This window comes from Ascidiella aspersa, chromosome 3, assembly GCF_963924565.1.
Source record: "Ascidiella aspersa chromosome 3, kaAscAspe10.2, whole genome shotgun sequence".
NCBI lineage: Eukaryota > Metazoa > Chordata > Ascidiacea > Phlebobranchia > Ascidiidae > Ascidiella > Ascidiella aspersa.
Window position 1 is genome coordinate 439,349 of NC_139449.1, and position 23,820 is coordinate 463,168.

The following is a 23,820-nucleotide window of genomic DNA, read 5'->3' on the forward strand; positions in this document are numbered from 1 at the left end:
CTACTTTTAAACAGTCGCGTCGATGGTATAACGGTTAGCATTGGTGCCTTCCAAGCACTAGTTCCGGGTTCGACTCCCGGTCGACGCACTTAATTTTCAATTTCAAATTTAACAAAATTAATTTAAAACTTACCAAAACTACTTTCAAACAGTCGCGTCGATGGTGTAACGGTTAGCATTGGAGCCTTCCAAGCATTAGTTCCGGGTTCGACTTCCGGTCGACGCACTCAATTTTCAATTTCAAATTTAACTAAATTAATTAAAAACTTACCAAAACTACTTTTAAACAGTCGCGTCGATGGTGTAACGGTTAGCATTGGTGCCTTCCAAGCACTAGTTCCGGGTCGACGCACTTAATTTTCAATTTCAAATTTAACTAAATTAATTAAAAGCTTACCAAAACTACTTTTAAACAGTCGCGTCGATGGTGTAACGGTTAGAATTGGTGCCTTCCAAGCACTAGTTCCAGGTTCGACTCCCTTTCGACGCGCTTAATTTTCAATTTCAAATTTAACTAAATTAATTTAAAACTTACCAAAACTTCTTTCAAACAGTCGCGTCGATGGTGTAACGGTTAGCATTGGTGCCTTCCAAGCACTAGTTCCGGGTTCGACTCCCGGTCGACGCACTAAATTTTCAATTTCAAATTTAACTAAATTAATTAAAAACTTACCAAAACTACTTTTAAACAGTCGCGTCGATGGTGTAACGGTTAGCATTGGTGCCTTCCAAGCACTAGTTCCAGGTTCGACTCCCGTTCGACGCGCTTAATTTTCAATTTCAAATTTAACTAAATTAATTTAAAACTTACCAAAACTACTTTTAAGCAGTCGCGTCGATGGTGTAACGGTTAGCATTGGTGCCTTCCAAGCACTAGTTCCGGGTTCTACTCCCGGTCGACGCACTTAATTTTTAATTTCAAATTTAACTAATTTAATTAAATAATCTTCTGAAAACAAGTCTTAAACAGTCGCGTCGATGGTGTAACGGTTAGCATTGGTGCCTTCCAAGCACTAGTTCCAGGTTCGACGCACTTAATTTTCAATTTCAAATTTAACTAAATTAATTAAAAACTTACCAAAACTACTTTTAAACAGTCGCGTCGATGGTGTAACTGTTAGCATTGGTGCCTTCCAAGCACTAGTTTCAGGTTCGACGCACTTAATTTTCAATTTCAAATTTAACTAAATTAATTAAAAACTTACCAAAACTACTTTTAAACAGTCGCGTCGATGGTGTAACTGTTAGCATTGGTGCCTTCCAAGCACTAGTTCCAGGTTCGACGCACTTAATTTTCAATTTCAAATTTAACTAAATTAATTAAAAACTTACCAAAACTACTTTTAAACAGTCGCGTCGATGGTGTAACGGTTAGCATTGGTGCCTTCCAAGCACTAGTTCCGGGTTCGACTCGCGGTCAGCGCACTTAATTTTCAATTTCAAATTGAACTAAATTAATTAAAAGCTTACCAAAACTACTTTTAAACAGTCGCGTCGATGGTGTAACGGTTAGCATTGTTGCCTTCCAAGCACTAGTTCCAGGTTCGACTCCCGTTCGACGCGCTTAATTTTAAATTTTAAATTTAACTAAATTAATTAAAAACTTACCAAAACTACTTTTAAACAGTCTCGTCGATGGTGTAACGGTTAGCATTGGTGCCTTCCAAGCACTATTTCCGGGATCGACTCCCGGTCGACGCACTTAATTTTCAATTTCAAATTTAACCAAATTAATTAAAAACTTACCAAAACTCGTTTTAAACAGTCGCGTCGATGGTGTAAGGGTTAGCATTGGTGCCTTCCAAGCACTAGTTCCAGGTTCGACGCACTTCATTTTCAATTTCAACTTTAACTAAATTAATTAAAAACTTACCAAAACTACTTTTAAACAGTCGCGTCGATTGTGTAACGGTTAGCATTGGTGCCTTCCAAGCACTAGTTCCAGGTTCGACTCCCGTTCGACGCACTTAATTTTAATTTCAAATTAAACTATATTAATTGAAAACTTAGCAAAAAACTGTTTTCAACAATCGCGTCGATGGTGTAACGGTTAGCATTGGTGCCTTCCAAGCACTAGTTCGGGGTTCGACTCCCGGTCGACGCACTTAATTTTAATTTCAAATTAAACTATATTAATTGAAAACTTAGCAAAAAACTGTTTTCAACAATCGCGTCGATGGTGTAACGGTTAGCATTGGTGCCTTCCAAGCACTAGTTCGGGGTTCGACTCCCGGTCGACGCACTTAATTTTAATTTCAAATTAAACTATATTAGTTGAAAACATAGAAAAAACTGTTTTGAACAGTCGCGTCGATGGTGTAACGGTTAGCATTGGTGCCTTCCAAGCACTAGTTCCGGGTTCGACTCCAGGTCGACGCACTTAACTTTTAATGTCAAATTTAACTATGTTAAATAAAAAAAAACTGTTTTAAACAGTCGCGTCCATGGTCTAACGGTTAGCATTGGTGCCTTCCAAGCACTAGTTCTGAGTTCGACTCCCGGTCGACGAACTTAATTTTAATTTCAAAATTAAGAAAATTAATTAAATACTTGCCAAAACTAATTTTAAACAGTCGCATCGATGGTGTAACGGTTAGCATTGGTGCCTTCCAAGCACTAGTTCCGGGTTCGACTCCCGGTCGACGCCCTTAATTTTGATTTCAAATTTAAATGAATTAAATAAATAATATTCTGGAAACTAGTTTTAAACAGCCGCGTCGATGGTGTAACGGTTTGCATTGGTGCCTTCCAAGCACTAGTTCCGGGTTCGACTCCCGGTCGACGAACTTAATTTTGATTTCAAATTTACCTGAATTAAATAAATAATATTCTGGAAACTAGTTTTAAACAGACGCGTCGATGGTGTAACGGTTAGCATTGGTGCCTTCCAAGCACTAGTTCCGGGTTCGACTCCCGGTCGACGCCCTTAATTTTGATTTCAAATTTAAATGAATTAAATAAATAATATTCTGGAAACTAGTTTTAAACAGCCGCGTCGATGGTGTAACGGTTTGCATTGGTGCCTTCCAAGCACTAGTTCCGGGTTCGACTCCCGGTCGACGCACTTAATTTTAATTTCAAATTAAACTATATTAATTAAAAACTTAGCAAAAAACTGTTTTGAAGAGTCGCGTCGATGGTGTAACGGTTAGCATTGGTGCCTTCCAAGCACTAGTTCCGGGTTCGACTCCCGGTCGACGCACTTAATTTTAATTTCAAATTAAACTATATTAATTAAAAACTTAGCAAAAAACTGTTTTGAAGAGTCGCGTCGATGGTGTAACGGTTAGCATTGGTGCCTTCCAAGCACTAGTTCCGGGTTCGACTCCCGGTCGACGAACTTAATTTTGATTTCAAATTTACCTGAATTAAATAAATAATATTCTGGAAACTAGTTTTAAACAGACGCGTCGATGGTGTAACGGTTAGCATTGGTGCCTTCCAAGCACTAGTTCCGGGTTCGACTCCCGGTCGACGCACTTAATTTTAATTTCAAATTAAACTATATTAATTAAAAACTTAGCAAAAAACTTTTTTGAAGAGTCGCGTCGATGGTGTAACGGTTAGCATTGGTGCCTTCCAAGCACTAGTTCCGGGTTCGACTCCCGGTCGACGCACTTAATTTTGATTTTAAATTTAACTGAATTAAATAAATAATATTTTGGAAACTATAGTTTTAAACAGTCGCGTCGATGGTGTAACGGTTAGCATTGGTGCCTTCCAAGCACTAGTTCCGGGTTCGACTCCCGGTCGACGCACTTAATTTTGATTTCAAATTAAACTATATTAGTTGAAAACATAGAAAAAACAGTTTTGAACAGTCGCGTCGATGGTGTAACGGTTAGCATTGGTGCCTTCCAAGCACTAGTTCCGGGTTCGACGCACTTAATTTTCAATTTCAAATTTAACTAAATTAATTAAAAACTTACCAAAACTACTTTTAAACAGTCACGTCGATGGTGTAACGGTTAGCATTGGTGCCTTCCAAGCACTAGTTCCGGGTTCGACTCCCGGTCGACGCATTTAATTTTCAATTTTAAATTTAACTAAATTAATTAAAAACTTACCAAAACTACTTTTAAACAGTCGCGTCGATGGTGTAACGGTTAGCATTGGTGCCTTCCAAGCACTAGTTCCGGGTTCGACTCCCGGTCGACGCACTAAACTTTTAATTTCAAATTTAACTAATTTATTAAATAATCTTCTGAAAACAAGTTTTAAACAGTCGCGTCGATGGTGTAACGGTTAGCATTGGTGCCTTCCAAGCACTAGTTCCGGGTTCGACTCCCGGTCGACGCCCTTAACTTTTAATTTCAAATTTAACTAAATTAATTAAAAACTTACCAAAACTACTTTTAAACAGTCGCGTCGATGGTGTAACGGTTAGCATTGGTGCCTTCCAAGCACTAGTTCCGGGTTCGACTCCCGGTCGACGCACTTAATTTTCAATTTTAAATTTAACTAAATTAATTAAAAACTTACCAAAACTACTTTTAAACAGTCGCGTCGATGGTGTAACGGTTAGCATTGGTGCCTTCCAAGCACTAGTTCCGGGTTCGACTCCCGGTCGACGCACTTAATTTTCAATTTTAAATTTAACTAAATTAATTAAAAACTTACCAAAACTACTTTTAAACAGTCGCGTCGATGGTGTAACGGTTAGCATTGGTGCCTTCCAAGCACTAGTTCCGGGTTCGACTCCCGGTCGACGCGCTTAACTTTTAATATCAAATTAAACTATATTAATTAAAAACTTTACAAAAAACAAGTTTTAAACAGTCGCGTCGATGGTGTAACGGTTAGCATTGGTGCCTTCCAAGCACTAGTTCCGGGTTCGACTCCCGGTCGACGCGCTTAACTTTTAATATCAAATTAAACTATATTAATTAAAAACTTTACAAAAAACAAGTTTTAAACAGTCGCGTCGATGGTGTAACGGTTAGCATTGGTGCCTTCCAAGCACTAGTTCCGGGTTCGACTCCCGGTCGACGCGCTTAACTTTTAATATCAAATTAAACTATATTAATTAAAAACTTTACAAAAAACAAGTTTTAAACAGTCGCGTCGATGGTGTAACGGTTAGCATTGGTGCCTTCCCAGCACTAGTTCCGGGTTCGACTCCCGGTCGACGCGCTTAACTTTTAATATCAAATTAAACTATATTAATTAAAAACTTTACAAAAAACAAGTTTTAAACAGTCGCGTCGATGGTGTAACGGTTAGCATTGGTGCCTTCCAAGCACTAGTTCCGGGGTCGACGCACTTAATTTTCTTTTCAAATTTAACTGAATTAAATAAATAATATTCTGGAAATTAGTTTCAAACAGTCGCGTCGATATTGTAACGGTTAGCATTGGTGCCTTCCAAGCACTAGTTCCGGGTTCGACTCCCGGTCGACGCACTTAATTTTGATTTCAAATTTAACTGAATTAAATAAATAATATTTTGGCAACTATAGTTTTAAACAGACGCGTCGATGGTGTAACGGTTAGCATTGGTGCCTTCCAAGCACTAGTTCCGGGTTCGACTCCCGGTCGACGCACTTAATTTTAATTTCAAATTAAACTATATTAATTAAAAACTTAGCAAAAAACTGTTTTCAACTGTCGCGTCGATGGTGTAAAGGTTAGCATTGGTGCCTTCCAAGCACTAGTTCCGGGTTCGACTCCCGGTCGACGCACTTAATTTTGATTTCAAATTTAACTGAATTAAATAAATAATACTCTGGAAACTAGTTTTAAACAGTCGCGTCGATGGTGTAACGGTTAGCATTGGTGCCTTCCAAGCACTAGTTCCGGGTTCGATTCCCGGTCGACGCACTTAACTTTTAATTGCAAATTTAACTATATTAATTAACAAAAAACTGTTTTAAACAGTCGCGTCGATGGTGTAACGGTTAGCATTGGTGCCTTCCAAGCACTAGTTCCGGGTTCGACTCCCGGTCGACGCACTTAACTTTTAATTGCAAATTTAACTATATTAGTTAACAAAAAACTGTTTTAAACTGTCGCGTCGATGGTGTAAGGTTAGCATTGGTGCCTTCCAAGCACTAGTTCCGGGTTCGACTCCCGGTCGACGCACTTAATTTTGATTTCAAATTTAACTGAATTAAATAAATAATATTCTGGAAACTAGTTTTAAACAGACGCGTCGATGGTGTAACGGTTAGCATTGGTGCCTTCCAAGCACTAGTTCCGGGTTCAACTCCCGGTCGACGCACTTAATTTTAATTTCAAATTAAACTATATTAATTAAAAACTTAGCAAAAAACTGTTTTGAACAGTCGCGTCGATGGTGTAACGGTTAGCATTGGTGCCTTACAAGCACTTGTTCCGGGTTCGACTCCCGGTCGACGCACTTAATTTTGATTTCAAATTTAACTGAATTAAATAAATAATATTCTGGAAACTAGTTTTAAACAGTCGCGTCGATGGTGTAACGTTTGCATTGGTGCCTTCCAAGCACTAGTTCCGGGTTCGTCTCCCGGTCGACGCACTTAAATTTGATTTCAAATTTAACTGAATTAAATAAATAATATTCTGGAAACTAGTTTTAAACAGACGCGCCAATGGTGTAACGGTTAGCATTGGTGCCTTCCAAGCACTAGTTCCGGGTTCGAATCCCGGTCGACGCACTTAATTTTGATTTCAAATTTAACTGAATTAAATAAATAATATTCTGGAAACTAGTTTTAAACAGACGCGTCAATGGTGTAACGGTTAGCATTGGTGCCTTCCAAGCACTAGTTCCGGGTTCGACTCCCGGTCGACGCACTTTATTTTCAATTTCAAATTTAACTAAATTAATTAAAAACTTACCAACACTCGTTTTAAACAGTCGCGTCGATGGTGTAACGGTTAGCATTGGTGCCTTCCAAGCACTAGTTCCGGGTTCTACTCCCGGTCGACGCACTTAATTTTTAATTTCAAATTTAACTAATTTAATTAAATAATCTTCTGAAAACAAGTCTTAAACAGTCGCGTCGATGGTGTAACGGTTAGCATTGGTGCCTTCCAAGCACTAGTTCCGGGTTCGACTCCCGGTCGACGCACTTTATTTTCAATTTCAAATTTAACTAAATTAATTAAAACTTTACCAAAACTCGTTTTAAACAGTCGCGTCGATGGTGTAACGGTTAGCATTGGTGCCTTCCAAGCACTAGTTCCGGGTTCGACTCCCGGTCGACGCACTTAATTTTGATTTCAAATTTAACTGAATTAAATAAATAATATTCTGGAAACTAGTTTTAAACAGACGCGCCAATGGTGTAACGGTTAGCATTGGTGCCTTCCAAGCACTAGTTCCGGGTTCGACTCCCGGTCGACGCACTTAATTTTGATTTCAAATTTAACTGAATTAAATAAATAATATTCTGGAAACTAGTTTTAAACAGACGCGTCAATGGTGTAACGGTTAGCATTGGTGCCTTCCAAGCACTAGTTCCGGGTTCGACTCCCGGTCGACGCACTTTATTTTCAATTTCAAATTTAACTAAATTAATTAAAACTTTACCAAAACTCGTTTTAAACAGTCGCGTCGATGGTGTAACGGTTAGCATTGGTGCCTTCCAAGCACTAGTTCCGGGTTCGACTCCCGGTCGACGCACTTTATTTTCAATTTCAAATTTAACTAAATTAATTAAAAACTTACCAACACTCGTTTTAAACAGTCGCGTCGATGGTGTAACGGTTAGCATTGGTGCCTTCCAAGCACTAGTTCCGGGTTCTACTCCCGGTCAACGCACTTAATTTTCAATTTCAAATTTAACTAAATTAATTAAAAACTTACCAAAACTACTTTTAAATAGTCGCGTCGATGGTGTAACGGTTAGCATTTGTGCCTTCCAAGCACTAGTTCCGGGTTCGACTCCCGGTCAACGCACTTAATTTTCAATTTCAAATTTAACTAAATTAATTAAAAACTTACCAAAACTACTTTTAAATAGTCGCGTCGATGGTGTAACGGTTAGCATTTGTGCCTTCCAAGCACTAGTTGCAGGTTCGACCCCCGTTCGACGCACTTAATTTTCAATTTCAAATTTAACTAAATTAATTAAAAACTTACCAAAACTAGTTTTAAACAGTCGCGTCGACGGTGTAACGGTTAGCATTGGTGCCTTCCAAGCACTAGTTCCGGTTCGACTCCCGGTCGACGCACTTAATTTTCAATTTCAAATTTAACTAAATTAATTAAAACTTTCCAAAACTACTTTTAAACAGTCGCGTCGATGGTGTAACGGTTAGCATTGGTGCCTTCCAAGCACTAGTTCCGGGTTCGACTCCCGGTCGACGCACTTAATTTTCAATTTCAAATTTAACTAAATTAATTTAAAACTTACCAAAACTACTTTCAAACAGTCGCGTCGATGGTGTAACGGTTAGCATTAGTGCCTTCCAAGCACTAGTTCCGGGTTCGACTCCCGTTCGACGCGCTTAATTTTCAATTTCAAATTTAACTAAATTAATTAAAAACTTACCAAAACTACTTTTAAACAGTCGCGTCGATGGTGTAACGGTTAGAATTGGTGCCTTCCAAGCACTAGTTCCGGGTTCGACTCCCGTTCGACGCACTTAATTTTCAATTTTAAATTTAACTAAATTAATTAAAAACTTACCAAAACTACTTTTAAACAGTCGCGTCGATGGTGTAACGGTTAGAATTGGTGCCTTCTAAGCACTAGTTCCGGGTTCGACTCCCGTTCGACGCACTTAATTTTCAATTTTAAATTTAACTAAATTAATTAAAAACTTACCAAAACTACTTTTAAACAGTTTCGTCGATGGTGTAACGGTTAGCATTGGTGCCTTCCAAGCACTAGTTGCGGGATCGACTCCCGGTCGATGCACTTAATTTTCAATTTCAAATTTAACTAAATTAATTAAAAACTTACCAAAACTACTTTTAAACAGTCGCGTCGATGGTGTAACGGTTAGAATTGGTGCCTTCCAAGCACTAGTTCCAGGTTCGACTCCCGTTCGACGCACTTAATTTTCAATTTTAAATTTAACTAAATTAATTAAAAACTTACCAAAACTACTTTTAAACAGTTTCGTCGATGGTGTAACGGTTAGCATTGGTGCCTTCCAAGCACTAGTTGCGGGATCGACTCCCGGTCGATGCACTTAATTTTCAATTTCAAATTTAACTAAATTAATTAAAAACTTACCAAAACTCGTTTTAAACAGTCGCGTCGATGGTGTAAGGGTTAGCATTGGTGCCTTCCAAGCACTAGTTCCAGGTTCGACTCCTGTTCGACGCACTTAATTTTCAATTTTAAATTTAACTAAATTAATTAAAAACTTACCAAAACTACTTTTAAACAGTCTCGTCGATGGTGTAACGGTTAGAATTGGTGCCTTCCAAGCACTAGTTGCGGGTTCGACTCCCGGTCAACGCACTTAATTTTCAATTTCAAATTTAACTAAATTAATTAAAAACTTACCAAAACTACTTTTAAACAGTCGCGTCGATGGTGTAACGGTTAGCATTGGTGCCTTCCAAGCACTAGTTCCAGGTTCGACTCCCGGTCGACGCACTTAATTTTCAATTTCAAATTTAACTAAATTAATTAAAAACTTACCAAAACTCATTTTAAACAGTCGCGTCGATGGTGTAACGGTTAGCATTGGTGCCTTCCAAGCACTAGTTCCGGGTTCGACTTCCGGTCGACGCACTTTTTTTCAATTTCAAATTTAACTAAATTAATTAAAAACTTACCAAAACTCGTTTTAAACAGTCGCGTCGATGGTGTAACGTTTAGCATTGGTGCCTTCCAAGCACTAGTTCCGGTTTCGACTCCCGGTCGACGTACTTTATTTTCAATTTCAAATTTAACTAAATTAATTAAAAACTTACCAAATATCGTTTTAAACAGTCCCGTCGATGGTGTAACGGTTAGCATTGGTGCCTTCCAAGCACTAGTTCCGGGTTCGACTCCCGGTCGACGCACTTAATTTTCAATTTCAAATTTAACTAAATTAATTAAAAACTTACCAAAACTACTTTCAAACAGTCGCGTCGATGTTGTAACGGTTAGCATTGGTGCCTTCCAAGCACTAGTTCCGGGTTCGACTCCCGGTCGACGCACTAAATTTTCAATTTCAAATTTAACTAAATTAATTAAAAACTTTACAAAACTACTTTTAAACAGTCGCGTCGATGGTATAACGGTTAGCATTGGTGCCTTCCAAGCACTAGTTCCGGGTTCGACTCCCGGTCGACGCACTTAATTTTCAATTTCAAATTTAACAAAATTAATTTAAAACTTACCAAAACTACTTTCAAACAGTCGCGTCGATGGTGTAACGGTTAGCATTGGAGCCTTCCAAGCATTAGTTCCGGGTTCGACTTCCGGTCGACGCACTCAATTTTCAATTTCAAATTTAACTAAATTAATTAAAAACTTACCAAAACTACTTTTAAACAGTCGCGTCGATGGTGTAACGGTTAGCATTGGTGCCTTCCAAGCACTAGTTCCGGGTCGACGCACTTAATTTTCAATTTCAAATTTAACTAAATTAATTAAAAGCTTACCAAAACTACTTTTAAACAGTCGCGTCGATGGTGTAACGGTTAGAATTGGTGCCTTCCAAGCACTAGTTCCAGGTTCGACTCCCTTTCGACGCGCTTAATTTTCAATTTCAAATTTAACTAAATTAATTTAAAACTTACCAAAACTTCTTTCAAACAGTCGCGTCGATGGTGTAACGGTTAGCATTGGTGCCTTCCAAGCACTAGTTCCGGGTTCGACTCCCGGTCGACGCACTAAATTTTCAATTTCAAATTTAACTAAATTAATTAAAAGCTTACCAAAACTACTTTTAAACAGTCGCGTCGATGGTGTAACGGTTAGAATTGGTGCCTTCCAAGCACTAGTTCCAGGTTCGACTCCCGTTCGACGCGCTTAATTTTCAATTTCAAATTTAACTAAATTAATTTAAAACTTACCAAAACTACTTTTAAGCAGTCGCGTCGATGGTGTAACGGTTAGCATTGGTGCCTTCCAAGCACTAGTTCCGGGTTCTACTCCCGGTCGACGCACTTAATTTTTAATTTCAAATTTAACTAATTTAATTAAATAATCTTCTGAAAACAAGTCTTAAACAGTCGCGTCGATGGTGTAACGGTTAGCATTGGTGCCTTCCAAGCACTAGTTCCAGGTTCGACGCACTTAATTTTCAATTTCAAATTTAACTAAATTAATTAAAAACTTACCAAAACTACTTTTAAACAGTCGCGTCGATGGTGTAACTGTTAGCATTGGTGCCTTCCAAGCACTAGTTCCAGGTTCGACGCACTTAATTTTCAATTTCAAATTTAACTAAATTAATTAAAAACTTACCAAAACTACTTTTAAACAGTCGCGTCGATGGTGTAACTGTTAGCATTGGTGCCTTCCAAGCACTAGTTCCAGGTTCGACGCACTTAATTTTCAATTTCAAATTTAACTAAATTAATTAAAAACTTACCAAAACTACTTTTAAACAGTCGCGTCGATGGTGTAACGGTTAGCATTGGTGCCTTCCAAGCACTAGTTCCGGGTTCGACTCGCGGTCAGCGCACTTAATTTTCAATTTCAAATTGAACTAAATTAATTAAAAGCTTACCAAAACTACTTTTAAACAGTCGCGTCGATGGTGTAACGGTTAGCATTGTTGCCTTCCAAGCACTAGTTCCAGGTTCGACTCCCGTTCGACGCGCTTAATTTTAAATTTTAAATTTAACTAAATTAATTAAAAACTTACCAAAACTACTTTTAAACAGTCTCGTCGATGGTGTAACGGTTTGCATTGGTGCCTTCCAAGCACTATTTCCGGGATCGACTCCCGGTCGACGCACTTAATTTTCAATTTCAAATTTAACCAAATTAATTAAAAACTTACCAAAACTCGTTTTAAACAGTCGCGTCGATGGTGTAAGGGTTAGCATTGGTGCCTTCCAAGCACTAGTTCCAGGTTCGACGCACTTAATTTTCAATTTCAAATTTAACTAAATTAATTAAAAACTTACCAAAACTACTTTTAAACAGTCGCGTCGATTGTGTAACGGTTAGCATTGGTGCCTTCCAAGCACTAGTTCCAGGTTCGACTCCCGTTCGACGCACTTAATTTTAATTTCAAATTAAACTATATTAATTGAAAACTTAGCAAAAAACTGTTTTCAACAATCGCGTCGATGGTGTAACGGTTAGCATTGGTGCCTTCCAAGCACTAGTTCGGGGTTCGACTCCCGGTCGACGCACTTAATTTTAATTTCAAATTAAACTATATTAATTGAAAACTTAGCAAAAAACTGTTTTCAACAATCGCGTCGATGGTGTAACGGTTAGCATTGGTGCCTTCCAAGCACTAGTTCGGGGTTCGACTCCCGGTCGACGCACTTAATTTTAATTTCAAATTAAACTATATTAGTTGAAAACATAGAAAAAACTGTTTTGAACAGTCGCGTCGATGGTGTAACGGTTAGCATTGGTGCCTTCCAAGCACTAGTTCCGGGTTCGACTCCAGGTCGACGCACTTAACTTTTAATGTCAAATTTAACTATGTTAAATAAAAAAAAACTGTTTTAAACAGTCGCGTCCATGGTCTAACGGTTAGCATTGGTGCCTTCCAAGCACTAGTTCTGAGTTCGACTCCCGGTCGACGAACTTAATTTTAATTTCAAAATTAAGTAAATTAATTAAATACTTGCCAAAACTAATTTTAAACAGTCGCATCGATGGTGTAACGGTTAGCATTGGTGCCTTCCAAGCACTAGTTCCGGGTTCGACTCCCGGTCGACGCCCTTAATTTTGATTTCAAATTTAAATGAATTAAATAAATAATATTCTGGAAACTAGTTTTAAACAGCCGCGTCGATGGTGTAACGGTTTGCATTGGTGCTTTCTAGCACTAGTTCCGGGTTCGACTCCCGGTCGACGAACTTAATTTTGATTTCAAATTTACCTGAATTAAATAAATAATATTCTGGAAACTAGTTTTAAACAGACGCGTCGATGGTGTAACGGTTAGCATTGGTGCCTTCCACGCACTAGTTCCGGGATCGACTCCCGGTCGACGCACTTAATTTTCAATTTCAAATTTAACCAAATTAATTAAAAACTTGCCAAAACTAATTTTAAACAGTCGCATCGATGGTGTAACGGTTAGCATTGGTGCCTTCCAAGCACTAGTTCCGGGTTCGACTCCCGGTCGACGCCCTTAATTTTGATTTCAAATTTAAATGAATTAAATAAATAATATTCTGGAAACTAGTTTTAAACAGCCGCGTCGATGGTGTAACGGTTTGCATTGGTGCCTTCCAAGCACTAGTTCCGGGTTCGACTCCCGGTCGACGAACTTAATTTTGATTTCAAATTTACCTGAATTAAATAAATAATATTCTGGAAACTAGTTTTAAACAGCCGCGTCGATGGTGTAACGGTTTGCATTGGTGCCTTCCAAGCACTAGTTCCGGGTTCGACTCCCGGTCGACGAACTTAATTTTGATTTCAAATTTACCTGAATTAAATAAATAATATTCTGGAAACTAGTTTTAAACAGACGCGTCGATGGTGTAACGGTTTGCATTGGTGCCTTCCAAGCACTAGTTCCGGGTTCGACTCCCGGTCGACGCACTTAATTTTAATTTCAAATTAAACTATATTAATTAAAAACTTAGCAAAAAACTGTTTTGAAGAGTCGCGTCGATGGTGTAACGGTTAGCATTGGTGCCTTCCAAGCACTAGTTCCGGGTTCGACTCCCGGTCGACGCACTTAATTTTAATTTCAAATTAAACTATATTAATTAAAAACTTAGCAAAAAACTGTTTTGAAGAGTCGCGTCGATGGTGTAACGGTTAGCATTGGTGCCTTCCAAGCACTAGTTCCGGGTTCGACTCCCGGTCGACGAACTTAATTTTGATTTCAAATTTACCTGAATTAAATAAATAATATTCTGGAAACTAGTTTTAAACAGACGCGTCGATGGTGTAACGGTTAGCATTGGTGCCTTCCAAGCACTAGTTCCGGGTTCGACTCCCGGTCGACGCACTTAATTTTAATTTCAAATTAAACTATATTAATTAAAAACTTAGCAAAAAATTTTTTGAAGAGTCGCGTCGATGGTGTAACGGTTAGCATTGGTGCCTTCCAAGCACTAGTTCCGGGTTCGACTCCCGGTCGACGCACTTAATTTTGATTTTAAATTTAACTGAATTAAATAAATAATATTTTGGAAACTATAGTTTTAAACAGTCGCGTCGATGGTGTAACGGTTAGCATTGGTGCCTTCCAAGCACTAGTTCCGGGTTCGACTCCCGGTCGACGCACTTAATTTTGATTTCAAATTAAACTATATTAGTTGAAAACATAGAAAAAACAGTTTTGAACAGTCGCGTCGATGGTGTAACGGTTAGCATTGGTGCCTTCCAAGCACTAGTTCCGGGTTCGACGCACTTAATTTTCAATTTCAAATTTAACTAAATTAATTAAAAACTTACCAAAACTACTTTTAAACAGTCACGTCGATGGTGTAACGGTTAGCATTGGTGCCTTCCAAGCACTAGTTCCGGGTTCGACTCCCGGTCGACGCATTTAATTTTCAATTTTAAATTTAACTAAATTAATTAAAAACTTACCAAAACTACTTTTAAACAGTCGCGTCGATGGTGTAACGGTTAGCATTGGTGCCTTCCAAGCACTAGTTCCGGGTTCGACTCCCGGTCGACGCACTAAACTTTTAATTTCAAATTTAACTAATTTATTAAATAATCTTCTGAAAACAAGTTTTAAACAGTCGCGTCGATGGTGTAACGGTTAGCATTGGTGCCTTCCAAGCACTAGTTCCGGGTTCGACTCCCGGTCGACGCACTTAATTTTCAATTTTAAATTTAACTAAATTAATTAAAAACTTACCAAAACTACTTTTAAACAGTCGCGTCGATGGTGTAACGGTTAGCATTGGTGCCTTCCAAGCACTAGTTCCGGGTTCGACTCCCGGTCGACGCACTTAATTTTCAATTTTAAATTTAACTAAATTAATTAAAAACTTACCAAAACTACTTTTAAACAGTCGCGTCGATGGTGTAACGGTTAGCATTGATGCCTTCCAAGCACTAGTTCCGGGTTCGACTCCCGGTCGACGCACTTAACTTTTAATTGCAAATTTAACTATATTAATTAAAAACTTACCAAAACTAGTTTTAAACAGTCGCGTCGATGGTGTAACGGTTAACATTGGTGCCTTCCAAGCACTAGTTCCGGGTTCGACGCACTTAATTTTCAATTTCAAATTTAACTAAATTAATTAAAAACTTACCAAAACTACTTTTAAACAGTCGCGTCGATGGTGTAACGGTTAGCATTGGTGCCTTCCAAGCACTAGTTCCGGGTTCGACTCCCGGTCGACGCACTTCACTTTTAATTTCAAATTTAACTAATTTAATTAAATAATCTTCTGAAAACAAGTTTTAAACAGTCGCGTCGATGGTGTAACGGTTAGCATTGATGCCTTCCAAGCACTAGTTCCGGATTCGACTCCCGGTCGACGCACTTAACTTTTAATTGCAAATTTAACTATATTAATTAAAAACTTACCAAAACTAGTTTTAAACAGTCGCGTCGATGGTGTAACGGTTAGCATTGGTGCCTTCCAAGCACTAGTTCCGGGTTCGACTCCCGGTCGTCGCACTTAATTTTCAATTTTAAATTTAACTAAATTAATTAAAAACTTACCAAAACTACTTTTAAACAGTCGCGTCGATGGTGTAACGGTTAGCATTGGTGCCTTCCAAGCACTAGTTCCGGGTTCGACGCACTTAACTTTTAATTGCAAATTTAACTATATTAATTAAACACTTACCAAAACAAGTTTTAAACAGTCGCGTCGATGGTGTAACGGTTAGCATTGATGCCTTCCAAGCACTAGTTCCGGGTTCGACTCCCGGTCGACGCACTTAACTTTTAATTGCAAATTTAACTATATTAATTAAACACTTACCAAAACTAGTTTTAAACAGTCGCGTCGATGGTGTAACGGTTATCATTGGTGCCTTCCAAGCACTAGTTCCGGGTTCGACTCCCGGTCGACGCACTTAATTTTCAATTTTAAATTTAACTAAATTAATTAAAAACTTACCAAAACTACTTTTAAACAGTCGCGTCGATGGTGTAACGGTTAGCATTGGTGCCTTCCAAGCACTAGTTCCGGGTTCGACTCCCGGTCGACGCACTTAATTTTCAATTTTAAATTTAACTAAATTAATTAAAAACTTACCAAAACTACTTTTAAACAGTCGCGTCGATGGTGTAACGGTTAGCATTGGTGCCTTCCAAGCACTAGTTCCGGGTTCGACTCCCGGTCGACGCACTTAATTTTCAATTTTAAATTTAACTAAATTAATTAAAAACTTACCAAAACTACTTTTAAACAGTCGCGTCGATGGTGTAACGGTTAGCATTGGTGCCTTCCAAGCACTAGTTCCGGGTTCGACTCCCGGTCGACGCACTTAACTTTTAATGTCAAATTTAACTATGTTAAATAAAAAAAAACTGTTTTAAACAGTCGCGTCGATGGTGTAACGGTTAGCATTGGTGCCTTCCAAGCACTAGTTCCGGGTTCGACTCCCGGTCGACGCACTTAATTTTCAATTTTAAATTTAACTAAATTAATTAAAAACTTACCAAAACTACTTTTAAACAGTCGCGTCGATGGTGTAACGGTTAGCATTGGTGCCTTCCAAGCACTAGTTCCGAGTTGGACTCCCGGTCGACGAACTTAATTTTAATTTCAAAATTAAGTAAATTAATTAAATACTTGCCAAAACTAATTTTAAACAGTCGCATCGATGGTGTAACGGTTAGCATTGGTGCCTTCCAAACACTAGTTCCGGGTTCGACTCCCGGTCGACGCCCTTAATTTTGATTTCAAATTTAACTGAATTAAATAAATAATATTCTGGAAACTAGTTTTAAACAGTCGCGTCCATGGTCTAACGGTTAGCATTGGTGCCTTCCAAGCACTAGTTCCGGGTTCGACTCCCGGTCGACGAACTTAATTTTGATTTCAAATTTACCTGAATTAAATAAATAATATTCTGGAAACTAGTTTTAAACAGACGCGTCGATGGTGTAACGGTTAGCATTGGTGCCTTCCAAGCACTAGATCCTAGTTCGACTCCCGGTCGACCCACTTAATTTTAATTTCAAAATTAAGTAATTAATTATATACTTGCCAAAATTAATTTTAAGCAGTCGCGTCGATGGTTTAACGGTTAGCATTGGTGCCTTCCAAGCACTAGTTCCGGGTTCGACTCCCGGTCGACGCACTTAATTTTGATTTTAAATTTAACTGAATTAAATAAATAATATTCTGGAAACTAGTTTTAAACAGACGCGTCGATGGTGTAACGGTTAGCATTGGTGCCTTCCAAGCACTAGTTCCGGGTTCGACTCCCGGTCGATGCACTTAATTTTAATTTCAAATTAAACTATATTAATTAAAAACTTAGCAAAAAACTGTTTTGAAGAGTCGCGTCGATGGTGTAACGGTTAGCATTGGTGCCTTCCAAGCACTAGTTCCGGGTTCGACTCCCGGTCGACGCACTTAATTTTGATTTTAAATTTAACTGAATTAAATAAATAATATTTTGGAAACTATAGTTTTAAACAGTCGCGTCGATGGTGTAACGGTTAGCATTGGTGCCTTCCAAGCACTAGTTCCGGGTTCGACTCCCGGTCGACGCACTTAATTTTCAATTTTAAATTTAACTAAATTAATTAAAAACTTACCAAAACTACTTTTAAACAGTCGCGTCGATGGTGTAACGGTTAGCATTGGTGCCTTCCAAGCACTAGTTCCGGGTTCGACTCCCGGTCGACGCACTTAACTTTTAATGTCAAATTTAACTATGTTAAATAAAAAAAAACTGTTTTAAACAGTCGCGTCCATGGTGTAACGGTTAGCATTGGTGCCTTCCAAGCACTAGTTCCGGGTTCGACTCCCGGTCGACGCACTTAATTTTCAATTTTAAATTTAACTAAATTAATTAAAAACTTACCAAAACTACTTTTAAACAGTCGCGTCGATGGTGTAACGGTTAGCATTGGTGCCTTCCAAGCACTAGTTCCGAGTTGGACTCCCGGTCGACGAACTTAATTTTAATTTCAAAATTAAGTAAATTAATTAAATACTTGCCAAAACTAATTTTAAACAGTCGCATCGATGGTGTAACGGTTAGCATTGGTGCCTTCCAAGCACTAGTTCCGGGTTCGACTCCCGGTCGACGCCCTTAATTTTGATTTCAAATTTAACTGAATTAAATAAATAATATTCTGGAAACTAGTTTTAAACAGTCGCGTCCATGGTCTAACGGTTAGCATTGGTGCCTTCCAAGCACTAGTTCCGGGTTCGACTCCCGGTCGACGAACTTAATTTTGATTTCAAATTTACCTGAATTAAATAAATAATATTCTGGAAACTAGTTTTAAACAGACGCGTCGATGGTGTAACGGTTAGCATTGGTGCCTTCCAAGCACTAGATCCGAGTTCGACTCCCGGTCGACGCACTTAATTTTAATTTCAAAATTAAGTAATTAATTATATACTTGCCAAAATTAATTTTAAGCAGTCGCGTCGATGGTGTAACGGTTAGCATTGGTGCCTTCCAAGCACTAGTTCCGGGTTCGACTCCCGGTCGACGCACTTAATTTTGATTTTAAATTTAACTGAATTAAATAAATAATATTCTGGAAACTAGTTTTAAACAGACGCGTCGATGGTGTAACGGTTAGCATTGGTGCCTTCCAAGCACTAGTTCCGGGTTCGACTCCCGGTCGATGCACTTAATTTTAATTTCAAATTAAACTATATTAATTAAAAACTTAGCAAAAAACTGTTTTGAAGAGTCGCGTCGATGGTGTAACGGTTAGCATTGGTGCCTTCCAAGCACTAGTTCCGGGTTCGACTCCCGGTCGACGCACTTAATTTTGATTTTAAATTTAACTGAATTAAATAAATAATATTTTGGAAACTATAGTTTTAAACAGTCGCGTCGATGGTGTAACGGTTAGCATTGGTGCCTTCCAAGCACTAGTTCCGGGTTCGACTCCCGGTCGACGCACTTAAGTTTGATTTCAAATTAAACTATATTAGTTGAAAACATAGAAAAAACAGTTTTGAACAGTCGCGTCGATGGTGTAACGGTTAGCATTGGTGCCTTCCAAGCACTAGTTCCGGGTTCGACGCACTTAATTTTCATTTTCAAATTTAACTAAATTAATTAAAAACTTACCAAAACTACTTTTAAACAGTCACGTCGATGGTGTAACGGTTAGCATTGGTGCCTTCCAAGCACTAGTTCCGGGTTCGACTCCCGGTCGACGCATTTAATTTTCAATTTTAAATTTAACTAAATTAATTAAAAACTTACCAAAACTACTTTTAAACAGTCGCGTCGATGGTGTAACGGTTAGCATTGGTGCCTTCCAAGCACTAGTTCCGGGTTCGACTCCCGGTCGACGCACTTAATTTTCAATTTTAAATTTAACTAAATTAATTAAAAACTTACCAAAACTACTTTTAAACAGTCGCGTCGATGGTGTAACGGTTAGCATTGATGCCTTCCAAGCACTAGTTCCGGGTTCGACTCCCGGTCGACGCACTTAACTTTTAATTGCAAATTTAACTATATTAATTAAAAACTTACCAAAACTAGTTTTAAACAGTCGCGTCGATGGTGTAACGGTTAACATTGGTGCCTTCCAAGCACTAGTTCCGGGTACGACGCACTTAATTTTCAATTTCAAATTTAACTAAATTAATTAAAAACTTACCAAAACTACTTTTAAACAGTCGCGTCGATGGTGTAACGGTTAGCATTGGTGCCTTCCAAGCACTAGTTCCGGGTTCGACTCCCGGTCGACGCACTTAACTTTTAATTTCAAATTTAACTAATTTAATTAAATAATCTTCTGAAAACAAGTTTTAAACAGTCGCGTCGATGGTGTAACGGTTAGCATTGATGCCTTCCAAGCACTAGTTCCGGGTTCGACTCCCGGTCGACGCACTTAACTTTTAATTGCAAATTTAACTATATTAATTAAAAACTTACCAAAACTAGTTTTAAACAGTCGCGTCGATGGTGTAACGGTTAGCATTGGTGCCTTCCAAGCACTAGTTCCGGGTTCGACTCCCGGTCGACGCACTTAATTTTCAATTTTAAATTTAACTAAATTAATTAAAAACTTACCAAAACTACTTTTAAACAGTCGCGTCGATGGTGTAACGGTTAGCATTGGTGCCTTCCAAGCACTAGTTCCGGGTTCGACTCCCGGTCGACGCACTAAACTTTTAATTTCAAATTTAACTAATTTATTAAATAATCTTCTGAAAACAAGTTTTAAACAGTCGCGTCGATGGTGTAACGGTTAGCATTGGTGCCTTCCAAGCACTAGTTCCGGGTTCGACTCCCGGTCGACGCACTTAATTTTCAATTTTAAATTTAACTAAATTAATTAAAAACTTACCAAAACTACTTTTAAACAGTCGCGTCGATGGTGTAACGGTTAGCATTGGTGCCTTCCAAGCACTAGTTCCGGGTTCGACTCCCGGTCGACGCACTTAATTTTAAATTTTAAATTTAACTAAATTAATTAAAAACTTACCAAAACTACTTTTAAACAGTCGCGTCGATGGTGTAACGGTTAGCATTGGTGCCTTCCAAGCACTAGTTCCGGGTTCGACTCCCGGTCGACGCACTTAATTTTCAATTTTAAATTTAACTAAATTAATTAAAAACTTACCAAAACTACTTTTAAACAGTCGCGTCGATGGTGTAACGGTTAGCATTGGTGCCTTCCAAGCACTAGTTCCGGGTTCGACTCCCGGTCGACGCACTTAACTTTTAATGTCAAATTTAACTATGTTAAATAAAAAAAAACTGTTTTAAACAGTCGCATCGATGGTGTAACGGTTAGCATTGGTGCCTTCCAAGCACTAGTTCCGGGTTCGACTCCCGGTCGACGCCCTTAATTTTGATTTCAAATTTAACTGAATTAAATAAATAATATTCTGGAAACTAGTTTTAAACAGCCGCGTCGATGGTGTAACGGTTTGCATTGGTGCCTTCCAAGCACTAGTTCCGGGTTCGACTCCCGGTCGACGCACTTAATTTTGATTTTAAATTTACCTGAATTAAATAAATAATATTCTGGAAACTAGTTTTAAACAGACGCGTCGATGGTGTAACGGTTAGCATTGGTGCCTTCCAAGCACTAGTTCCGGGTTCGACTCCCGGTCGACGCACTTAATTTTAATTTCAAATTAAACTATATTAATTAAAAACTTAGCAAAAAACTGTTTTGAAGAGTCGCGTCGATGGTGTAACGGTTAGCATTGGTGCCTTCCAAGCACTAGTTCCGGGTTCGACTCCCGGTCGACGCACTTAATTTTGATTTTAAATTTAACTGAATTAAATAAATAATATTTTGGAAACTATAGTTTTAAACAGTCGCGTCGATGGTGTAACGGTTAGCATTGGTGCCTTCCAAGCACTAGTTCCGGGTTCGACTCCCGGTCGACGCACTTAATTTTGATTTCAAATTAAACTATATTAGTTGAAAACATAGAAAAAACAGTTTTGAACAGTCGCGTCGATGGTGTAACGGTTAGCATTGGTGCCTTCCAAGCAATAGTTCCGGGTTCGACGCACTTAATTTTCAATTTCAAATTTAACTAAATTAATTAAAAACTTACCAAAACTACTTTTAAACAGTCACGTCGATGGTGTAACGGTTAGCATTGGTGCCTTCCAAGCACTAGTTCCGGGTTCGACTCCCGGTCGACGCATTTAATTTTCAATTTTAAATTTAACTAAATTAATTAAAAACTTACCAAAACTACTTTTAAACAGTCGCGTCGATGGTGTAACGGTTAGCACTGGTGCCTTCCAAGCACTAGTTCCGGGTTCGACTCCCGGTCGACGCACTTAATTTTCAATTTTAAATTTAACTAAATTAATTAAAAACTTACCAAAACTACTTTTAAACAGTCGCGTCGATGGTGTAACGGTTAGCATTGGTGCCTTCCAAGCACTAGTTCCGGGTTCGACTCCCGGTCGACGCAATTAATTTTAATTTCAAATTAAACTATATTATTTGAAAACTTAGCAAAAAACTGCTTTGAACAGTCGCGTCGATGGTGTAACGGTTAGCATTGGTGCTTTCCAAGCACTAGTTCCGGGTTCGACTCCCGGTCGACGAACTTAATTTTGATTTCAAATTTAACTGAATTAAATAAATAATATTCTGGAAACTAGTTTTAAACAGACGCGTCGATGGTGTAACGGTTAGCATTGGTGCCTTCCAAGCACTAGTTCCGGGTTCGACTCCCGGTCGTCGCACTTAATTTTAATTTCAAATTAAACTATATTAATTGAAAACTTAGCAAAAAACTGTTTTGAACAGTCGCGTCGATGGTGTAACGGTTAGCATTGGTGCCTTCCAAGCACTAGTTCCGGGTTCGACTCCCGGTCGACGCACTTAATTTTAATTTCAAATTAAACTATATTAATTGAAAACTTAGCAAAAAACTGTTTTGAACAGTCGCGTCGATGGTTTAACGGTTAGCATTGGTGCTTTCCAAGCACTAGTTCCGGGTTCGACTCCCGGTCGACGCACTTAATTTTGATTTCAAATTTAACTGAATTAAATAAATAATATTCTGGAAACTAGTTTTAAACAGACGCGTCGATGGTGTAACGGTTAGCATTGGTGCCTTCCAAGCACTAGTTCCGGGTTCGACTCCCGGTCGACGCACTTAATTTTGATTTCAAATTTAACTGAATTAAATGAATAATAATCTGGAAACTAGTTTTAAACAGACGTGTCGATGGTGTAACGGTTAGCATTGGTGCATTCCAAGCACTACTTCCGGGTTCGACTCCTGGTCGACGCACTTAATTTTAATTTCAAATTAAACTGAATTAAATAAATCATATTCTGGAAACTAGTTTTAAACAGACGCGTCGATGGTGTAATGGTTAGCATTGGTGCCTTCAAAGCACTAGTTCGGGGTTCGACTCCCGGTCGACGCACTTAACTTTTAATTGCAAATTTAACTATATTAATTTACAAAAAACTGTTTTAAACAGTCGCGTCGATGGTGTAACGGTTAGCATTGGTGCCTTCCAAGCACTAGTTCCGGGTTCGACTCCCGGTCGACGCACTAAATTTTAATTTCAAATTAAACTGAATTAAATAAATCGTATTCTGGAAACTAGTTTTAAACAGACGCGTCGATGGTGTAATGGTTAGCATTGGTGCCTTCCAAGCACTAGTTCCGGGTTCGACTCCCGGTCGTCGCACTTAATTTTAATTTCAAATTAAACTGAATTAAATAAATCATATTCTGGAAACTACTTTTAAACAGACGCGTCGATGGTGTAATGGTTAGCATTGGTGCCTTCCAAGCACTAGTTCCGGGTTCGACTCCCGGTCGACGCACTTAATTTTAATTTCAAATTAAACTGAATTAAATAAATCATATTCTGGAAACTAGTTTTAAACAGACGCGTCGATGGTGTAACGGTTAGCATTGGTGCCTTCCAAGCACTAGTTCCGGGTTCGACTCCCGGTCGTCGCACTTAATTTTGATTTCAAATTAAACTGAATTAAATAAATCATATTCTGGAAACTACTTTTAAACAGACGCGTCGATGGTGTAATGGTTAGCATTGGTGCCTTCCAAGCACTAGTTCCGGGTTCGACTCCCGGTCGACGCACTTAATTTTAATTTCAAATTAAACTGAATTAAATAAATCATATTCTGGAAACTAGTTTTAAA

General features: G+C 38.5%; 54 non-coding genes across 54 annotated transcripts; all 54 read left to right on the top strand.

Moving 5' to 3' along the window:
* The first annotated feature begins 556 nt into the window (after positions 1–556).
* Trnag-ucc (transfer RNA glycine (anticodon UCC)) lies at positions 557–628 on the top strand. The gene has a single exon. It is a non-coding gene; the product is annotated as a tRNA-Gly (tRNA).
* A 2,502-nt stretch (positions 629–3,130) lies between these two features.
* Positions 3,131–3,202, top strand: Trnag-ucc (transfer RNA glycine (anticodon UCC)). The gene has a single exon. It is a non-coding gene; the product is annotated as a tRNA-Gly (tRNA).
* A 205-nt stretch (positions 3,203–3,407) lies between these two features.
* Trnag-ucc (transfer RNA glycine (anticodon UCC)) lies at positions 3,408–3,479 on the top strand. Its single transcript has one exon. It is a non-coding gene; the product is annotated as a tRNA-Gly (tRNA).
* A 66-nt stretch (positions 3,480–3,545) lies between these two features.
* On the top strand, positions 3,546–3,617 carry Trnag-ucc (transfer RNA glycine (anticodon UCC)). The gene has a single exon. It is a non-coding gene; the product is annotated as a tRNA-Gly (tRNA).
* Positions 3,618–3,686: 69 nt separating this feature from the next.
* On the top strand, positions 3,687–3,758 carry Trnag-ucc (transfer RNA glycine (anticodon UCC)). Its single transcript has one exon. It is a non-coding gene; the product is annotated as a tRNA-Gly (tRNA).
* A 330-nt stretch (positions 3,759–4,088) lies between these two features.
* Trnag-ucc (transfer RNA glycine (anticodon UCC)) lies at positions 4,089–4,160 on the top strand. Its single transcript has one exon. It is a non-coding gene; the product is annotated as a tRNA-Gly (tRNA).
* Positions 4,161–4,365: 205 nt separating this feature from the next.
* Positions 4,366–4,437, top strand: Trnag-ucc (transfer RNA glycine (anticodon UCC)). Its single transcript has one exon. It is a non-coding gene; the product is annotated as a tRNA-Gly (tRNA).
* A 66-nt stretch (positions 4,438–4,503) lies between these two features.
* Positions 4,504–4,575, top strand: Trnag-ucc (transfer RNA glycine (anticodon UCC)). The gene has a single exon. It is a non-coding gene; the product is annotated as a tRNA-Gly (tRNA).
* An 895-nt stretch (positions 4,576–5,470) lies between these two features.
* On the top strand, positions 5,471–5,542 carry Trnag-ucc (transfer RNA glycine (anticodon UCC)). The gene has a single exon. It is a non-coding gene; the product is annotated as a tRNA-Gly (tRNA).
* A 205-nt stretch (positions 5,543–5,747) lies between these two features.
* Positions 5,748–5,819, top strand: Trnag-ucc (transfer RNA glycine (anticodon UCC)). Its single transcript has one exon. It is a non-coding gene; the product is annotated as a tRNA-Gly (tRNA).
* A 59-nt stretch (positions 5,820–5,878) lies between these two features.
* On the top strand, positions 5,879–5,950 carry Trnag-ucc (transfer RNA glycine (anticodon UCC)). Its single transcript has one exon. It is a non-coding gene; the product is annotated as a tRNA-Gly (tRNA).
* A 335-nt stretch (positions 5,951–6,285) lies between these two features.
* Trnav-uac (transfer RNA valine (anticodon UAC)) lies at positions 6,286–6,357 on the top strand. Its single transcript has one exon. It is a non-coding gene; the product is annotated as a tRNA-Val (tRNA).
* Positions 6,358–6,979: 622 nt separating this feature from the next.
* On the top strand, positions 6,980–7,051 carry Trnag-ucc (transfer RNA glycine (anticodon UCC)). Its single transcript has one exon. It is a non-coding gene; the product is annotated as a tRNA-Gly (tRNA).
* Positions 7,052–7,117: 66 nt separating this feature from the next.
* On the top strand, positions 7,118–7,189 carry Trnag-ucc (transfer RNA glycine (anticodon UCC)). The gene has a single exon. It is a non-coding gene; the product is annotated as a tRNA-Gly (tRNA).
* A 344-nt stretch (positions 7,190–7,533) lies between these two features.
* Trnag-ucc (transfer RNA glycine (anticodon UCC)) lies at positions 7,534–7,605 on the top strand. Its single transcript has one exon. It is a non-coding gene; the product is annotated as a tRNA-Gly (tRNA).
* Positions 7,606–8,221: 616 nt separating this feature from the next.
* Trnag-ucc (transfer RNA glycine (anticodon UCC)) lies at positions 8,222–8,293 on the top strand. The gene has a single exon. It is a non-coding gene; the product is annotated as a tRNA-Gly (tRNA).
* A 2,399-nt stretch (positions 8,294–10,692) lies between these two features.
* Trnag-ucc (transfer RNA glycine (anticodon UCC)) lies at positions 10,693–10,764 on the top strand. Its single transcript has one exon. It is a non-coding gene; the product is annotated as a tRNA-Gly (tRNA).
* Positions 10,765–13,681: 2,917 nt separating this feature from the next.
* Trnag-ucc (transfer RNA glycine (anticodon UCC)) lies at positions 13,682–13,753 on the top strand. The gene has a single exon. It is a non-coding gene; the product is annotated as a tRNA-Gly (tRNA).
* A 205-nt stretch (positions 13,754–13,958) lies between these two features.
* On the top strand, positions 13,959–14,030 carry Trnag-ucc (transfer RNA glycine (anticodon UCC)). The gene has a single exon. It is a non-coding gene; the product is annotated as a tRNA-Gly (tRNA).
* Positions 14,031–14,095: 65 nt separating this feature from the next.
* Positions 14,096–14,167, top strand: Trnag-ucc (transfer RNA glycine (anticodon UCC)). Its single transcript has one exon. It is a non-coding gene; the product is annotated as a tRNA-Gly (tRNA).
* Positions 14,168–14,236: 69 nt separating this feature from the next.
* On the top strand, positions 14,237–14,308 carry Trnag-ucc (transfer RNA glycine (anticodon UCC)). The gene has a single exon. It is a non-coding gene; the product is annotated as a tRNA-Gly (tRNA).
* A 330-nt stretch (positions 14,309–14,638) lies between these two features.
* Positions 14,639–14,710, top strand: Trnag-ucc (transfer RNA glycine (anticodon UCC)). Its single transcript has one exon. It is a non-coding gene; the product is annotated as a tRNA-Gly (tRNA).
* Positions 14,711–14,777: 67 nt separating this feature from the next.
* On the top strand, positions 14,778–14,849 carry Trnag-ucc (transfer RNA glycine (anticodon UCC)). Its single transcript has one exon. It is a non-coding gene; the product is annotated as a tRNA-Gly (tRNA).
* A 66-nt stretch (positions 14,850–14,915) lies between these two features.
* Positions 14,916–14,987, top strand: Trnag-ucc (transfer RNA glycine (anticodon UCC)). The gene has a single exon. It is a non-coding gene; the product is annotated as a tRNA-Gly (tRNA).
* A 331-nt stretch (positions 14,988–15,318) lies between these two features.
* On the top strand, positions 15,319–15,390 carry Trnag-ucc (transfer RNA glycine (anticodon UCC)). The gene has a single exon. It is a non-coding gene; the product is annotated as a tRNA-Gly (tRNA).
* Positions 15,391–15,999: 609 nt separating this feature from the next.
* Positions 16,000–16,071, top strand: Trnag-ucc (transfer RNA glycine (anticodon UCC)). The gene has a single exon. It is a non-coding gene; the product is annotated as a tRNA-Gly (tRNA).
* Positions 16,072–16,137: 66 nt separating this feature from the next.
* Positions 16,138–16,209, top strand: Trnag-ucc (transfer RNA glycine (anticodon UCC)). Its single transcript has one exon. It is a non-coding gene; the product is annotated as a tRNA-Gly (tRNA).
* Positions 16,210–16,275: 66 nt separating this feature from the next.
* Trnag-ucc (transfer RNA glycine (anticodon UCC)) lies at positions 16,276–16,347 on the top strand. The gene has a single exon. It is a non-coding gene; the product is annotated as a tRNA-Gly (tRNA).
* Positions 16,348–16,413: 66 nt separating this feature from the next.
* Positions 16,414–16,485, top strand: Trnag-ucc (transfer RNA glycine (anticodon UCC)). Its single transcript has one exon. It is a non-coding gene; the product is annotated as a tRNA-Gly (tRNA).
* Positions 16,486–16,544: 59 nt separating this feature from the next.
* Trnag-ucc (transfer RNA glycine (anticodon UCC)) lies at positions 16,545–16,616 on the top strand. The gene has a single exon. It is a non-coding gene; the product is annotated as a tRNA-Gly (tRNA).
* An 894-nt stretch (positions 16,617–17,510) lies between these two features.
* On the top strand, positions 17,511–17,582 carry Trnag-ucc (transfer RNA glycine (anticodon UCC)). The gene has a single exon. It is a non-coding gene; the product is annotated as a tRNA-Gly (tRNA).
* A 69-nt stretch (positions 17,583–17,651) lies between these two features.
* Positions 17,652–17,723, top strand: Trnag-ucc (transfer RNA glycine (anticodon UCC)). The gene has a single exon. It is a non-coding gene; the product is annotated as a tRNA-Gly (tRNA).
* Positions 17,724–17,789: 66 nt separating this feature from the next.
* On the top strand, positions 17,790–17,861 carry Trnag-ucc (transfer RNA glycine (anticodon UCC)). The gene has a single exon. It is a non-coding gene; the product is annotated as a tRNA-Gly (tRNA).
* Positions 17,862–18,609: 748 nt separating this feature from the next.
* Positions 18,610–18,681, top strand: Trnag-ucc (transfer RNA glycine (anticodon UCC)). The gene has a single exon. It is a non-coding gene; the product is annotated as a tRNA-Gly (tRNA).
* A 205-nt stretch (positions 18,682–18,886) lies between these two features.
* Trnag-ucc (transfer RNA glycine (anticodon UCC)) lies at positions 18,887–18,958 on the top strand. Its single transcript has one exon. It is a non-coding gene; the product is annotated as a tRNA-Gly (tRNA).
* A 69-nt stretch (positions 18,959–19,027) lies between these two features.
* Positions 19,028–19,099, top strand: Trnag-ucc (transfer RNA glycine (anticodon UCC)). The gene has a single exon. It is a non-coding gene; the product is annotated as a tRNA-Gly (tRNA).
* A 330-nt stretch (positions 19,100–19,429) lies between these two features.
* On the top strand, positions 19,430–19,501 carry Trnag-ucc (transfer RNA glycine (anticodon UCC)). The gene has a single exon. It is a non-coding gene; the product is annotated as a tRNA-Gly (tRNA).
* A 331-nt stretch (positions 19,502–19,832) lies between these two features.
* Positions 19,833–19,904, top strand: Trnag-ucc (transfer RNA glycine (anticodon UCC)). The gene has a single exon. It is a non-coding gene; the product is annotated as a tRNA-Gly (tRNA).
* A 206-nt stretch (positions 19,905–20,110) lies between these two features.
* Positions 20,111–20,182, top strand: Trnag-ucc (transfer RNA glycine (anticodon UCC)). Its single transcript has one exon. It is a non-coding gene; the product is annotated as a tRNA-Gly (tRNA).
* Positions 20,183–20,248: 66 nt separating this feature from the next.
* Positions 20,249–20,320, top strand: Trnag-ucc (transfer RNA glycine (anticodon UCC)). The gene has a single exon. It is a non-coding gene; the product is annotated as a tRNA-Gly (tRNA).
* Positions 20,321–20,387: 67 nt separating this feature from the next.
* On the top strand, positions 20,388–20,459 carry Trnag-ucc (transfer RNA glycine (anticodon UCC)). Its single transcript has one exon. It is a non-coding gene; the product is annotated as a tRNA-Gly (tRNA).
* Positions 20,460–20,525: 66 nt separating this feature from the next.
* Trnag-ucc (transfer RNA glycine (anticodon UCC)) lies at positions 20,526–20,597 on the top strand. The gene has a single exon. It is a non-coding gene; the product is annotated as a tRNA-Gly (tRNA).
* A 66-nt stretch (positions 20,598–20,663) lies between these two features.
* Positions 20,664–20,735, top strand: Trnag-ucc (transfer RNA glycine (anticodon UCC)). The gene has a single exon. It is a non-coding gene; the product is annotated as a tRNA-Gly (tRNA).
* Positions 20,736–20,801: 66 nt separating this feature from the next.
* Positions 20,802–20,873, top strand: Trnag-ucc (transfer RNA glycine (anticodon UCC)). The gene has a single exon. It is a non-coding gene; the product is annotated as a tRNA-Gly (tRNA).
* A 337-nt stretch (positions 20,874–21,210) lies between these two features.
* Trnag-ucc (transfer RNA glycine (anticodon UCC)) lies at positions 21,211–21,282 on the top strand. The gene has a single exon. It is a non-coding gene; the product is annotated as a tRNA-Gly (tRNA).
* Positions 21,283–21,348: 66 nt separating this feature from the next.
* Trnag-ucc (transfer RNA glycine (anticodon UCC)) lies at positions 21,349–21,420 on the top strand. The gene has a single exon. It is a non-coding gene; the product is annotated as a tRNA-Gly (tRNA).
* Positions 21,421–21,489: 69 nt separating this feature from the next.
* Positions 21,490–21,561, top strand: Trnag-ucc (transfer RNA glycine (anticodon UCC)). Its single transcript has one exon. It is a non-coding gene; the product is annotated as a tRNA-Gly (tRNA).
* Positions 21,562–21,891: 330 nt separating this feature from the next.
* Trnag-ucc (transfer RNA glycine (anticodon UCC)) lies at positions 21,892–21,963 on the top strand. Its single transcript has one exon. It is a non-coding gene; the product is annotated as a tRNA-Gly (tRNA).
* A 66-nt stretch (positions 21,964–22,029) lies between these two features.
* Trnag-ucc (transfer RNA glycine (anticodon UCC)) lies at positions 22,030–22,101 on the top strand. The gene has a single exon. It is a non-coding gene; the product is annotated as a tRNA-Gly (tRNA).
* A 343-nt stretch (positions 22,102–22,444) lies between these two features.
* Trnag-ucc (transfer RNA glycine (anticodon UCC)) lies at positions 22,445–22,516 on the top strand. Its single transcript has one exon. It is a non-coding gene; the product is annotated as a tRNA-Gly (tRNA).
* Positions 22,517–22,721: 205 nt separating this feature from the next.
* On the top strand, positions 22,722–22,793 carry Trnag-ucc (transfer RNA glycine (anticodon UCC)). The gene has a single exon. It is a non-coding gene; the product is annotated as a tRNA-Gly (tRNA).
* Positions 22,794–23,130: 337 nt separating this feature from the next.
* On the top strand, positions 23,131–23,202 carry Trnag-ucc (transfer RNA glycine (anticodon UCC)). Its single transcript has one exon. It is a non-coding gene; the product is annotated as a tRNA-Gly (tRNA).
* Positions 23,203–23,408: 206 nt separating this feature from the next.
* Positions 23,409–23,480, top strand: Trnag-ucc (transfer RNA glycine (anticodon UCC)). The gene has a single exon. It is a non-coding gene; the product is annotated as a tRNA-Gly (tRNA).
* Positions 23,481–23,686: 206 nt separating this feature from the next.
* Positions 23,687–23,758, top strand: Trnag-ucc (transfer RNA glycine (anticodon UCC)). The gene has a single exon. It is a non-coding gene; the product is annotated as a tRNA-Gly (tRNA).
* Positions 23,759–23,820: the final 62 nt, after the last annotated feature.